The sequence below is a fragment of the Bubalus kerabau genome, chromosome 3 (genome assembly GCF_029407905.1).
Source record: "Bubalus kerabau isolate K-KA32 ecotype Philippines breed swamp buffalo chromosome 3, PCC_UOA_SB_1v2, whole genome shotgun sequence".
NCBI classification, from domain to species: Eukaryota; Metazoa; Chordata; class Mammalia; order Artiodactyla; family Bovidae; genus Bubalus; species Bubalus kerabau.
The window spans coordinates 114,494,350-114,509,787 of NC_073626.1; the positions used below are offsets into that span (position 1 = coordinate 114,494,350).

General features: G+C 42.8%; 1 protein-coding gene across 1 annotated transcript in view; it reads right to left on the minus strand.

Moving 5' to 3' along the window:
* Nucleotides 1–15,438, minus strand: part of THSD7B (thrombospondin type 1 domain containing 7B) — a 1,243,680-nt gene that overhangs the window by 1,166,671 nt on the left and 61,571 nt on the right. The window lies entirely within an intron of this gene.

The following is a 15,438-nucleotide window of genomic DNA, read 5'->3' on the forward strand; positions in this document are numbered from 1 at the left end:
AATCCTAAAAGATGATGCTCTTAAAGTGATGTACTCAATATGTCAGCAAATTTAGAATACTCAGCAGAGGCCACACGACTGGAAAAGGTCAGTTTTCATTCCAATTCCAAAGAAAGGCAATACCAAAGAATGTTCAAACTACCACACAATTGCACTCATCTCACACTCTAGTAAAGTAATACTCAAAATTCTCCAAACCAGGCTTCAGCAATACATGAACCGTGAACGTACAGATGTTCAAGCTGGTTTTAGAAAAGTCAGAGGAACCAGAGATCTAATTGCCAACATCCGCTGGATCATCGAAAAAGCAAGAGAGTTTCAGTAAAACACATATTTCTGCTTTATTGACTATGCCAAAGCCTTTGACTGTGTGGATCACAATAAACTGTGGAAAATTCTGAAAGAGATGGGAATACCAGACCACCTGACCTGCCTCTTGAGAAACCTATATGCAGGTCAGGAAGCAACAGTTAGAACTGGACATGGAACAACAGACTGGTTCCAAATAGGAAAAGAGTTCGTCAAGGCTGTATATTGTCACCCTGCTTATTTAACTTATATGCAGAGTACATCATGAGAAACGCTGGACTGGAAGAAACACAAGCTGGAATCAAGATTGCTGGGAGAAATATCAATAGCCTCAGATATGCAGATGACACCACCCTTATGGCAGAAAGTGAAGAGGAACTAAAAAGCCTCTTGATGAAAGTGAAAGTGCAGAGTGAAAAAGTTGGCTTAAAGCTCAACATTCAGAAAACGAAGATCATGGCATCTGGTCCCATCACTTCATGGGAAATAGATGGGGAAACAGTGGAAACAGTGTCAGACTTTATTTTTCTGGGCTCCAAAATCACTGCAGATGGTAATTGCAGCCATGAAATTAAAAGACACTTACTCCTTGGAAGGAAAGTTATGACCAATCTAGATAGCATATTCAAAAGCAGAGACATTACTTTGCCAACAAAGGTTTGTCTAGTCAAGGCTATGATTTTTCCTGCGGTCATGTATGGATGTGAGAGTTGGACTGTGAAGAAGGCTGAGCGCCGAAGAATTGATGCTTTTGAACTGTGGCATTGGAGAAGACTGTTGAGAGTCCCTTGCACTGCAAGGAGATCCAACCAGTCCATTCTGAAGGAGATCAGCCCTGGGATTTCTTTGGAAGGAATGATGCTAAAGCTGAAACTCCAGTCCTTTGGCCACCTCATGCGAAGAGTTGACTCATTGGAAAAGACTCTGATGCTGGGAGGGATTGGGGGCAGGAGGAGAAGGGGAAGACAGAGGATGAGATGGCTGGATGGCATCACTGACTCGATAGACGTGAGTCTGAGTGAACTCCAGGAGTTGGTGATGGACAGGGAGGCCTAGCGTGCCGCGATTCATGGAGTCACAAAGAGTCGGACACGACTGAGCGACTGATCTCATCTGATCTGAAGGAAGCAACAAATAAAACTGGACATGGAACAACAGACTGGTTCCAAATAGGAAAAGGAGTACATCAAGGCTGTATATTGTCACACTGCTTATTTAACTTATATGCAGAGTACATCATAAGAAACGCTGGGCTGGAAGAAGCACAAGTTGGAATCAAGATTGCCAGGAGAAATATCAATAACCTCAGATATGCAGATGATACCATCCTTATGGCAGAAAGTGAGGAAGAACTGAAGAGCCTCTTGATTAAAGTGAAAGTGGAGAGTGAAAAAGTTGGCTTAAAGCTCAACATTCAGAAAACGAAGATCATGGCATCTGGTCCCATCACTTCATGGGAAATAGATGGGGAAACAGTGTCTGACTTTATTTTTGGGGTCTCTAAAATTATTGCAGATGGTGATTGTAGCCATGAAATTAAAAGACGCTTACTCCTTGGAAGGAAAGTTATGACCAACCTAGATAGCATATTCAAAAGCAGAAACATTACTTTGCCAACAAAGGTCCATCGAGTCAAGGCTATGCTTTTTCCACTAGTCGTGTATGGATGTGAGAGCTGGACTATAAAGAAAGCTGAGCTCCATACAATTGATGCTTTTAAACTGTGGTGTTGGAGAAGGCTCTTGAGAGTCCCTTGGACTGCAAGGAGATCCAACTAGTCCATCCTAACGGAGATCAGTCCTGGGTGTTCATTGGAAGGACTGATGCTGAAGCTGAAACTCCAATACTGAGTGACTGAATTGAACTGAACTTAACCATAAATATTATATTTAAATCTCATAGGCTGTGATAAAGTGACCTAGGAGAGAAAGAAAAGATGGCCTAAGACCAGTTGTAATGTACCCTTATCTTAATACATTGCTGGACTGATTTTGGAGCTCTTTGCTAAAGAGCCTGCCTGCCAATGCAGGAGATATAAGAGACACGGGTTCAATGCCTGGGTTGAGAAGATTCCCTGGAGCAGGGTATCACAATCCACTCCAGTATTCTTGCCTCAAGAATCCCATGGACCGAGGAGCCTGGAGGGCTACATTTGATAGGGTCATAAAAAGTTGGACACAACTGAAGCAACTTAACACGTTGATGATTTTAGCATATATGTCCATAATTAAGATTAGCCTCAGTTCAGTTCAGTTCAGTTGCTCAGTTGTGTCTGACTCTTTGAGACCACATGAATTGCAGCACGCCAGGCCTCCCTGTCTATCATCAACTCCCTGAGTTCACCCAAACTCATATCCAACCAGTCAGTGATGCCCTGCAGCCATCTCATCCTCCATCGTTCCCTTCTCCTCTTGCCCCCAATCCCTCAAAGAATCAGAGTCTTTTCCAATGAGTCCAACTCTTCGCATGAGGTGGCTAAAGTATTGGAGCTTCAGCTTTAGCATCAGTCCTTCCAATGAACACCCAGGACTGATCTCCTTTAGAATGGACTAGTTGGATCTCCTTGCAGTCCAAGAGACTCTCAAGAGTCTTCTCCAACACCACAGTTCAAAAGCATTAATTCTTCAGCACTCATCCTTCTTCACAGTCCAACTTTAACATCTATACATGACCACAGGAAAAACCATAGCCTTGACTAGACAGACCTTTGTTGGCAAAGTAATGTCTCTGCTTTTGAATGTGCTATCTAGGTTGGTCATAACTTTCCTTCCAAGGAGTAAGTGTCTTTTAATTTCATGGCTGCAATTACCATCTGCAGTGATTTTGGAGCCCAGAAAAATAAAGTCTGACACTGTTTCCACTGTTTCCCCATCTATTTCCCATGAAGTGATGGGACCAGATGCCATGATCTTCGTTTTCTGAATGTTGAGCTTTAAGCCAACTTTTTCACTCTCCTCTTTCACTTTCATCAAGAGGCTTTTTAGGTCCTCTTCACTTTCTGCCATAAGGGTGGTGTCATCTGCATATCTGAGGCTATTGATATTTCTCCCAGCAATCTTGATTCCAGCTTGTGCTTCTTCCAGCCCAGCGTTTCTCATGATGTATGCTGCATATAAGTTAAATAATCAGGGTGACAATATACAGCCTTGATGTACTCCTTTTCCTATTTGGAACCAGTCTGTTGTTCCATGTCTAGTTCTAACTGTTGCTTCCTGACCTGCATATAGGTTTCTCAAGAGGCAGGTCAGGTGGTCTGGTCCCATCTCTTTAACAGTATGAAAAGGCAAAATGATAGGATACTGAAAGAGGAACTCCCCAGGCCAGTAGGTGCCCAATATGCTACTGGAGCTCAGTGGAGAAATAACTCCAGAAAGAATGAAGGGATAGAGCCAAAGCAAAAACAATACCCAGTTGTGGATGTGACTGGTGATAGAAACAAGGTCCGATGCTGTAAAGAGCAATATTGCATAGGAACCTGGAATGTCAGGTCCATGAATCAAGGCAAATTGGAAGTGGTCAAACAAGTGATGGCAGGAGTGAATGTCGACATTCTAGGAATCAGCAACTAAAATGGTCTGGAATGGCTGAATTTAACTCAGATGACTATTATATCTACTATTGTGGGCAGGAATCTCTCAGAAGAAATGGAGTAGCCATCATGGTCAACAAAAGAACCCAAAACGCAGTACTTGGAGGCAATTTCAAAAATGACAGAATGATCTCTGTTAGTTTCCAAGGCAAACCATTCAATATCACAGTAATCCAAGTCTATGCCCCAACCAGTAATGCAGAAGAAGCTGAAGTTGAATGGGTCTATGAAGACCTACAAGACCTTTTAGAGCTAAAACCCAAAAAAGATGTCCTTTTCATTATAGGGGACTGGAATGCAAAAGTAGCAAGTCAAGAAACACCTGAAGTAACAGGCAAATTTGGCCTTGGAATATGGAATAAAGCAGGGCAAAGACTAATAGAGTTTTTCCAAGAAAATGCACTGGTCATAACAAACACCCTCTTCCAACAACACAAGAGAAGATGCTACACATGGACATCACCAGATGGTCAACACCGAAATCAGATTGATTATATTCTTTGCAGCCAAAGATGGAGAAGCTGTATACGGTCAGCAAAAACAAGACTGGGAGCTGACTGTGGCTCAGATCAAGAACTCCTTATTGCCAAATTCAGACTTAAATTGAAGAAAGTAGGGAAAACCACTAGACCATTCAGGTATGACCTAAATCAAATTCCTTATGATTATACAGTGGAGGTGAGAAATAGATTTAAGGGACTAAATCTGATAGAGTGCCTGATGAACTGTGGACGGAGGTTTGTGACATTGTACAGGAGACAGGCAGGGATCAAGACCATCCCCATGGAAAAGAAATGCAAACAAGCAAAATGGCTGTATGGGGAGGCCTTACAAATATCTGTGAAAGGAAGAGAAGAGAAAAGCAAAGGAGAAAAGGAAAGATATAAGCATCTGAATGCAGAGTTCCAAAGAATAGCAAGGAGAGATAAGAAAGCTTTCCTCAGTGATCAATGCAAAGATTAGCCTACATTTCCCTTATTTGTACTGCCTTAGTTTGGTGTTAGATTTATGGCCTTTTCCCTGTCTATCTGTGATCTTCAGCTCCTTGAAACTTTATCTACAGAAACTTGGGATCTGAGTTTTAAGTCTGTGATTCCATTGAGGGTTTGTATTTGCCGAGCTCTTCTGAGCACTGTCAACTTGAAAGGCATGTTATGTCTGATGTGTTTGTGTGCTTTTTCATTGTAATTACACAGGTGGCATGAATCCTATCCTCAGACCTGGTGAGTAGGCAATTTGAGGTAGGAATTCTTAGAGGAAACTGCCTTCTCTTCTCACCCTACATAGAAACAAGGCAGAGACAGATAATTCTTCTGTAGGTAGATTATATTCTAGTTCACCGACCAAATGATCTTTGTGAATTGAAGTTTGTGTAGGAATTCTAGTTCAATCCTCCATCCTGCTCAGGCATCAAGCTATGCCACCTATACAGCATGTATGCTCACAGTGCCTGGAAACCGAGGCTCTAGGATACCAGAGCTCAAGATCTAATTTAATATACGCATGGCCAGGCGTGGTCTGCATAAGGATGTCTTTGACCACGTCTCTCTAGAATCACATGCCCTCAGGACAATCATCAGCTCTAATGCTGACTTACTTTGTAGACAGTGTGTTCTTATTTATAGTCTTTGCTTATTCTCCTTACTTCACTGACAGCCCAACCTTGCTTTACAAATACATGTTGAAGTCATTTATCCAGCATTTTTATCTGTTCTATACCTAGAGGGGTTTATCTGCTCACCAACTATCATATTGCTGGAGATGAAATCTATTCCTTTATAATCTAATTTTTACAACACATTTCTGAACCATCCATCAGTCTGGCCTTGCGGTTAATCTGAATTGAGCTGGCTGTTTCTCCACTTGCAAGAAAGAAAAAAAAACTGTGAAGTGCTTCTGAGGAGCACAAGTATTTTTCAGACCACTTAAGGGAGCCACAGAAAGCTGGTCTCATGCCTGTCCACCCCTCTCCTCCAGCTGGACTGGCACTCTGCCTAATGCCATTGCGTCTGTACACCATGGCTGTTCCTCACCCTACCATCCCAGCCCCCTCCCCATGACAGACTTCCACTTGGCGTGGGTATACACTAGTATTTTTAAACAGCAATAAAGTCAAACAACTGCAATATCCTCAAAGATTAATTATCACTCACTTTAAAAAGTCAATTTTCTTTAAACTAAGGATGCAGATGAGAAAACAAATGAAAAATGGATTTCCAGAAGAACCACATTTCCTGCTATTCAGCAGAAATCATCCCCAAACACTGATTAAAATATTGGGATTGCTTCATATCTTGTTAATCTCCAGTGAAGAGGTGGTGTCATTTAAAATTAGCAAAAACCTTGTGATATTGGAGGAAAACCAGAGCAAAGAAGTTATAAATGTTAATTTACTAAACAGATTTTTTTTTTCCACCAGGTCAGTTTTGATTGGCGGTAGAGCAGCCAACCACTTACGTGGTCAGGAGGGTTGGCATTACCTCCTGCCACTCCGCCCAGTAACCAGTCATTAGAAGATAAGAATTCCATTATGGCTTTGGATTAAGCCTCTCTTTGTCTCTCTTGTAAAACTTAATTTATCTATCCCTTTCTAACTTATCTTCTGTTGGAAAGCAGATTAGGCTAAGTCCACAAGAAATGAGTAGCTGTATTAGTCTGCTCAGGCTGCCGTAACAAAATGCCATAGATTGGATGACTTACACAGCAGACATCTTTCCCAGTTTTGGAGGCTGGAAAGTCCAAGATCAAGGTGCCTGAATGTTTGGTTCTTGGTGAGAGCTCTCCTGAGGCTTACGGATGGCTTCCTTCTCCCTGTGTCCACACAAGAGGGAAGAGAGCACTCTGGTGTCTTTTCTTCTAAGGGCAACTAATCTCATTTTGAGGGTCCAATACTTATGACCTCATCTAACCCTAATAACCTCCCCAAACCCTCATCACATTAAGGTTTAGGACTTCAACACATGAATTTTAGGAGGACACAAACATTCAGTCTATAACAGTTGGCCACTAAAGACATATTAGAACTTTAATGGTAAGAAATGGAGAAAGAAAGGAGTTCTACAATCTGCATCCTCTGGATAGGGAAGAAGAGTACAACCCGTGGGTCTCTGCCCTGGGAGGTAGAGACGGTTTAGCAGTTCTCACTGCACTGTCTAAAAGGAATAATGAATTTGGATTTGAACTACAGGTGTGTCCACATCAGTGGGGATCTTATCTGCGGGGTGAGACATAGCAATACGAGTCTCCTTGTGATCACGTGCTGTCAGGAAGGGGGCAGTGGTTGTCCTCACAGCTTGTAACAGAAGGCCAGCCCAGTGAACATAGCACATGCACCAGGAGACACAAGGACCAAGCAGAAAGCCAGTGACCCTACCAAGTCTGGGGTCCAATACAGCTCCCCTGCCGGCCTTGGTTGAGATGGAGTCATAAATTCCTAGGACTGCTCTTCTAGGTACCACATCTCCCTGATCCCACTAAGAAGTTCAGGGATGGCAGAGCCAGACAAAGGGTATACAGACTCAGAGATGCTGCCACAAGCAGGAAGGAGAGAGTGCCAAGAGGGAAGAGGGGGCTCTGAAAGGCAGTAAGCAACACATTCCACCCGCCTCTCCATTTTCCTTCTGGTTGTCTCATGTTTGTATTTCACTTGCTCTCTAATTTCTTATTCATTCAGAATTGATTGATTGGTAAGGCCCCAAAAGGCACTTTCCTGCCCATTTCTTATTGGTATACTATGGAGACCCCGACCCCAATTCACTTCCTCTCAAATGGGGCACACATGCTGTCAGATAACTAGTAAGTATTAATAATAAGAGCCAGTGATCTTCCATGATTGCCATGTGCAGCCACAGTGGGGGGTGGGGCTGGAATGGGGCCCCATTCAGCCTGGAGTTGGCTCAGAGCAAGGCCAGACCACCTTTGAACCTTGCTCAGTGGTACACTGCCCAACATTTCAGATCAGCCAGAACTGATGTTTTTCTTTTCCTGTTCAGCAATTTCATCTGAACTGTTCAGTGCGTTGGTGTTCAGTTTTCAAAAGTTTCATTTCTTTCTTAGAAGGAATAAGAAAAAGGTATAGATTCGTGCTTTACTGAAAAAAAAAAAAAAATCAGATGTCACTATCTCTAGCTTGAGAACAAGTTCTTTAAAAATTATTCATCTACAGGAAATCTCCCTTGAATAAAGTACTTACTTCAGTCATTCTTGCTTCATTCATTGGACATCATTGAAAACCTTTTCTGTGCAAGCCCAGGCTGCACTAGCTTTGAGATATGGATGTTCTCTTCTATGTTTCATCTGTCCTTCTTCTTGCCAAGCACTGGACCCCATGCATTAGCTTTCTTGTCTCATTTAAGCCTCAACAACCCCCTAATACAATAAGGACAATATTAACTTCCCATTGATACATATATGTGGAATCTAGGATTTAGAGCAGGTAAGTTATTTGCCTGAGGTCACCATATAGTTAGAGCAGTTCCAGGACTTCTGGGTAAGAAAGATCTGCACCCTCAAGAACCTGGCAGCCCACCAAAGGAAAAGGGACCCACAGAAAAACATGTACTATAAAGGCTCATGGGTGTTAAGAAAAAAAAAAACAAAACAGTTATACTTGTTAGAGCAGGATATAGAGATCTGAGAGTGGGCATTTCTAAAGGGCCAAAGTCCAAAGGCATCACATGGCTGAGTGATATTCATGGGTAAAAAATGTGTGTGTGTGTGTGTGTTGGTGGTGGATGCCCATATGGGGTGGGAAGTGGTTTGAGATTCAAGTCAGGGGGTGGGGGCAAGGTCATGGAGGGAAAATATATTGACTCCTTCAACTCTGTATTATCATGTTGTTGTATTATCACGTTGTTGTATTATCACATGGCTTGCCCTCTACACTGGAGGGCAAAGCTTTGTAATTTCTACCAGGTAGCATCATTTTCTAATGTTTCCTTTTGTATATATTATATATACACAACCAGATAAAAAAACTACATCAAGACATTTGATACACACAGTTCCTTAACATGGTTTATAGAAGATACACTCTAAAACAGTTGTTCATTTCTTAAGTGCCAGAAGCCAGGGGTACCAGTGACCATTACTCAGGAAAAGTCTTTCTGAGAAGCAACAAGAGTTCATTTATGACCTTCCTTTGGTTTTTCCTAATCATCCAATGAGCCTCAATCACTTTTATGATTGAGAGGAAAAAAAAAAAAAAAAAAAAACTTTGTAAAACCTCAATACCAATCAAGACTGTCCCCTTTTCCTATTCTAACCACAGCAGGACTTCTGTGTCAACTGTCAGTCCAAGAAGCCACTGGTTATGGGAGGACAGTGGTGCATCCTGCTTAGGACTCAGCAGACCAGCACAGAGGAGGCAAGAGCCAAGGTCATAACGGGTGATTCATGATGCTAACAGGAAAAACCCAAGCGTTGCCAGGCTCTTATCAGCTGAGGTTGTGATCCTGGTAGCAGCTTGTCTCTGTTTTTTGTTTTTTTTTCCCTTCATTTTTTAATGAGCTGTTTCTTTACACTCCCTCCTGCCTCTTTCCCTTCTCCCCTATTCTATGAACCTTGTCAAAAACAAATAGAGAGTGATAGTAAAAGCAGCAGGAGGACATTCTAAAAATAAAGACAAATACTAAGGGTTGTTAGGAAGTAGCCTGTGTTTGTCATGGTCCATTAATAAGCACTGTTTTTCTCTCCTCCTCTTTTTATTTTATTTAGAAAGAAAATGCTATCAGATATGACTTTTTGAAGTTCTACACTGTGGAGTCTGGGTACAATCTGGGGAGCTGGAGACTGTAGGAAAAGATGGGGAAAAACCTAATGGGGGTTGACTGGGTGGGGGAGGGTACCTTAGGCAGCAGCGAATAGATGGATAGGTCCAGGGCCGCTGAAGGAGCAGGGTTTTAACAAGAAGAAGAAAACAGATAAGAAAACTCAGCCAGAGGATGAGGTGAAGGCTTGGGCGCTGTAAGTTGCTAAATTGGACAACAGAAATTCCGAGTTTATGGGAAGACAGAGACAAAAAGGCCAGAGCCACCCAGCACTTAGCAGGGATTCAGTGAAACAAAGGCTCAGGCCTGAGGTCATGAGCTCTGGGTAGCAGGTGACGCGCTCCTGTCTTGGCCAAGAGACAGACCTTGAAAAGTTTTGGCAGGTGAAACACCCCATGTCTATAAAACTGATCTTTTGAGACCAAATTAGCCAGGAGAGACCCTCAGTTTTACTGAAATAATGGATTTTTCTATTGAACTGTCTGAAGTTTGGCTCAAAAGATCAAGCTCATGCTCTGACAGAAGAGGGGAACACAAGGTCGAAGGAGGATTTATTTTTCTGCGGTTGAATCTCAGCATTTGTGCTGTTTGGACACAGGAGTACAACACTCTCAGGCTTGGAGAAAACCTGCTAATAGGCTGGCATCAGGTCAGGAGCCTTCAGCAGTTGCTAGGCTCCAAAACAGATCCTGACCTGGGCCACTAAAGACTCCACGATTCTCGCCTTCTGAAATGAGTGCTTGGACTTCTCGGGTTAATGATGTTCCATGGTCCATCCGGGTGATGAGGGAATTGGCCTTGATTGAGTAAATACTGGATAGAAACTGGATGTTCTCTTTCTAAGAACCATATGAAGAAGTCCTGACCTGAACTAATTCAGCACCTCTTTCAATGGCACATCCTTTCACTGGAGTATCATCATCTCTCTTCAAAGATTCAGACCATATCATGCTGAGACATCACACTTCAAATATGGATAAGGATGTCAAAATTTTAAAGAAATAATCTAATCTGCATTTCCCAAAATAATTTCTACAAGTACTGAAGTAAGTTTGGCACACCTTTTATTCAACTCAAGTTTCATGGAGAGACACGATGCATATCAGCACAGTAATGGCTTTGAGAAGTCCTGCCATATAGAAAGCTGTTAGTTTATTTCATCTAGATGTTCTCCAAACTTATTTAGGCAACACACGTTTGCTGGTGTAACTGTTTGGGAGACATGGACTGAGCAAAAAGTCTTTTCTTTCCTTCCTTCTAATTCCTTCCTTCCTTCCCTCCCTTAATGAGAGAACAGAGACCACAGAGGTGAAGGGGCCTGTCTAAGATATCTGAGACTGAAGCTGTCTCATGGCTGCTGACCCTGGGTGTTTTGAATTTCATCCTAATGGTATCTTAACTTGTGACTTGCACAGCAGGGAAAACATGATGCAGAGCGGGTTCAGGGCTTTTTCACTACATTGTCTGGGGAGCCTGCCTATCTATGAGGCTGACTCGAGCAGCAGAGTTCTATAGGCAAAGTGTCAGCAGCCCTGAGACTCAGGAGTGCTGCCTGAGGCAGAGGGCCAAGGGAGACCCCACAGCCTCAGACATAACTCTATAAACTGCTCCTGAAGACCCGAGCAAGTGGACAGAGGATGGTGATGAGAAAATCAGGTCACAGACTGGCTGGCAGACAGTCATTAGCTAAGTGATCCAACCCCCAGGATGGTCTCTGTCACCAGGCTGAGGCACCTGGCTGGCCAGGCTAGAATGTACAATGCCCGTTTCCAGGCTCCATTGGGAGGGAATTTAGACCAGGTGTGCCTAGAGAAACCTAGAGCATTAGACCAAGTAACTGGTCAGAACCCATAGAAATGAACCATGAAAAAGACCAAGGTTAAATTCCAGACCTCAGCCACTGGATGATAGGGAGAGGCTCATTCTTGGGAGCACTGAGTCCCTGGGCCTGTTGAAGAAAGGAGACTTAGGAACAATAGTCAGCTGCTGGATCCTGGATCTGAGAGTCCATTCTGAGTGGGCTCTGCTATTTGCTGTCTCAAGGACAAGTCAGGGTCAAAAGCTGGCACCTCGCTGCCCCACAGGAGCTGTGGGAGGACAAACCAGTGCTCTCGGAAGGCTCAGTGTAACTCATTTCCACTAGATTCTGGAGCTTCTATGGTCAAGCTGCAAACTGAATGCCACTCCCGAATACTCTCCATCTCTTTTCATTCATTCATTCAGCCAACACATGATTATTGATCAAGATAATATGCCAGATACTATGCTTGGGATTAAATGGTGACTCCTGCATTTCAAAGTCTAGTAGAGAAGATACTAACTGAATGGCTCTCATAATCATACAGCAGTGATAGGTGTTATTAAAGGGAAGTACTCAGTATTTTGAGAGTCTATTTTAGAGTTATTTGACCTAGCTGAGGAAAGGGAGAGACAGGACACTGGGTTGAAGTTAGGAGGTGATAGAGCATGTACAAGGGAAGAATATATGAGAGAAAGAGAGACAAGGAAATCAAACCAGTCAATCCTAAAGTAAATCAACCCTGAATATTCATTGGAGGAACTGACACTGAAGTTCCAATACTTTGGCCACCTGATGTGAAGAGCTGACTCATTGGAAAAGACCCTGATGCTGGGAAAGATTGAAGGCAGGAAGAGAAGGGGACAACAGAGAATGAGATGGTTGGATGGCATCACTGACTCAATGGCCATGAGTTTGAATAAACTCTGGGAGATGGTGTAGGACAGGGAAGCCTGGTGTGCTGCGGCCCAGGGGCTCGCAAAGAGTCAGACATAACTTAGTGACTGAACGACAACAACAACAGAGGTCAAATGCTGAGAGCAAGAGTGCCTGGTGCAAGAGGAGTCTGGGAAGATCAATAAAGACCAGACTACAAAGGAATGTGCTTTCTCATTAAGAAATGGCAACCCACTCCAGTATTCCTTCCTGGAGAATTCTGTGGATAGAGGAGCCTGGCTGCAGTCCAAAGAGTTGCACACGACTGAGCTACTGACACTGTAAGCATTGAAAGCAGTAAGTGGTAGCATTTAAGTCAAGAGGCAGCATTACCACATTTGTGTTGTGTGTGCATGTGTTGACTTTTTATACTGAAAATTCCAAACATACCCAAAATTAGAAAGAATAGTAAAATGAATCCCCTCTGTGCCCATAACCCAGCTTCAATGGTAACCAACATGTTGCGTATTGTCTGATCTTTCTCCTGACCATTACTTTTTCTGGAATATTTTAAAGTAAATCTCAAACATCATACCACCTCATTTACGAATGCTTCCAAATACATCTCCAAGCAAGGACATTTTTTTTTTTCAGCTGTTTTGAAAGTGAAAGTTGCTAAGTCGTATCCGACTCTTTGCGACCCATGGACCAAACAGTCCATGGAATTCTCCAGGGAGTAAAATAATCACTTGGCTGCATTATAAAGAAAGAATTTGACAAGATACAAAGTAGATGTGGGTAAACCTGTTGGTGTGGGAAATAGGGGAGGTTAACTTGCACATGGTGTGGTGGTGAAAATGAAGATGACTTAGTGCACTGCAGAAACATTCATAGATAAAACCAATGGGGCCTGGTGATGAATGAGATATGGTGTTTGGAGGAGTGGAAGTGATCTAGATTGACATATTTCTGGGGGGATGAATGATGGTGCCATTCATCAAGAGAATGAGTCATGGCAGAGGACCAAACCTGGGGAAGATGACTGTGGGTTGGATTTTGGACATGCTGAATAGGGAGTACCTCAGGACTTCCAAGATGTAATGTGCAGTAAGCAGCTGAATACACCAGCCTGAAGCTAGAGGAGAACTCTTGGCTAAGGATACACATGAGTTATGTACCAAAAAAAAAAAAAAAAAAAAATATTGAGGCCATGGGCACAACTGAGATTAAGTAGGGAAAATATCCAGAGTCAAAATAAGGAGAGAATTTAGGATTAACAAACTCTACTCTTAATGGCTGGGTGGAGGAAAATATTCTTGCCAAGAAGAGCAAAAGGAATAGCCATAGAGGTAGGAGAAAAATTCAGAAATCTCCCAATTCAGGGGAAAACAAGTCCAAGATGATCTTCCATGCCCTGAGAGCATGCCCAGCAGAGCCCAGAGGGCACCGACAGCAGCCAACCCTGATCAACTGCAGGAGTGAACTACACAGACACACTGATGTGTCCCTGCCCCACCTCATCACTCAGCACCCACATTACCCTTGCCGTACCTATTTTTTCTTTTCAACTTTTTAGATTACAGTGTAGTTGTTTTACAATGTTTTGTTAGTTTCAGGTGTATAGCAGAGTGATTCATTAATATATATATATATACATGTATCTTTTCTTTTTCAAATTCCTTTCCCATTTACAGTGTTATGTAATTTCGAGCATAGTTCCCTGTGCTATGCAGGAGGTCCTTGTTGGTTACCCATTTTATACACAGCAGTGTACCTTCATAGTACCTTAACCACCCTGAACCTCATTACCTGATACGTGGCCTGGCATATGATAGCGTCTTAATAAATGTGTGCCAAACTAAACTAAAAGCACTCTGTGAACTGAAACATGGTTCCATCTTCCAAAGACGAGAACTCAGACATCACAAATGCCTGCCACAGGGCACTCAGCACGGTGCCCTGTGATGACCTAGCGGGCTGGGATGAGAGTGGGTGAGAAGGAGGCTGAAGAAGACGGGGATAGATGTATACTTATAGCTGATGCATATTGTACAGCAGAAACCAACACAACATTGTAAAGCAATTATCCTCCAATTAAAATTAAATTAAAAAATCATAAATGGTGCCTGTCAGGTGAAACTTTTAGGTCTCTAGGCACCCTCAGCAGACCCTCTACATACTATTCCCATGCTGCCTCAGTCGGCCAGAACATATGGCAGGCTGAGCAAAACCAGATACAACTGACATTTGCATTCTCTGCACCACGGCCCCCTCCACTCACACAAGCAGAAAATTAACTGATTTTTTTTTCTTTTAGAAATTTCCTTTGCTAGAAATATTTTTAATGATACTTTTCATCAGTATTAGCCTGAAGGCTACATCAGCAGTGTTTATCAGCTTTCTCCTCTGGACTCAGGCCCATGTGACTGATTCCTGTCATTCCAGTCAGAGATGGGCAGAAATACACAGATGAATCTTGAAGGATGGGAGTTACTTCTCAGCAAAGAATTCATAGAGATGCCATAATTCACTGTGGCAACACCAGCAACAGAGCAAGTCAAGTCGGGCTCACTGAGCTTCAAGTGAGGGAGGAAAAATACCGAAAGGGCATTGTTGAGAAGCAGTAATCATTGTTGAGAAGCAGTAATCATGGATACCCTAATGGATAGAATACAAACAAAATAAATGGGAAATAGAGAAATCTTGGTTTCCTGAAGGAAGTTGATCTCATTCAAAGTGCTCTTTTGGTTTGTTTTATGGTACCATGCAAGCAGAGATTTCAGGATGCTCAGTTCCCATCTATATGTTCAGATAAAGGGCAGGGCTAAATATACAGACTCCAAAATGATGCTAAGTTAAGGATTGTTTCTATGAGGCTTTGGAAAGCATTGCAATCCATGAATTTGCATGGCACCCAGGGCTCTATGAGTTCACAAATCATTAGGGAGTCTAATTAAGAAGCCAGTCCTCCAGCAGCCTCCTTCCTCCTGCTCAGTTTCTCCACACTGCATGCTAAAGGCAGAGTTTCCTTCCTCTGGCTGGTGCAAAGTGTCTGCCTTTGTTTAGTGACCTTTCTGCCCACGTGGCCATATTCTCAT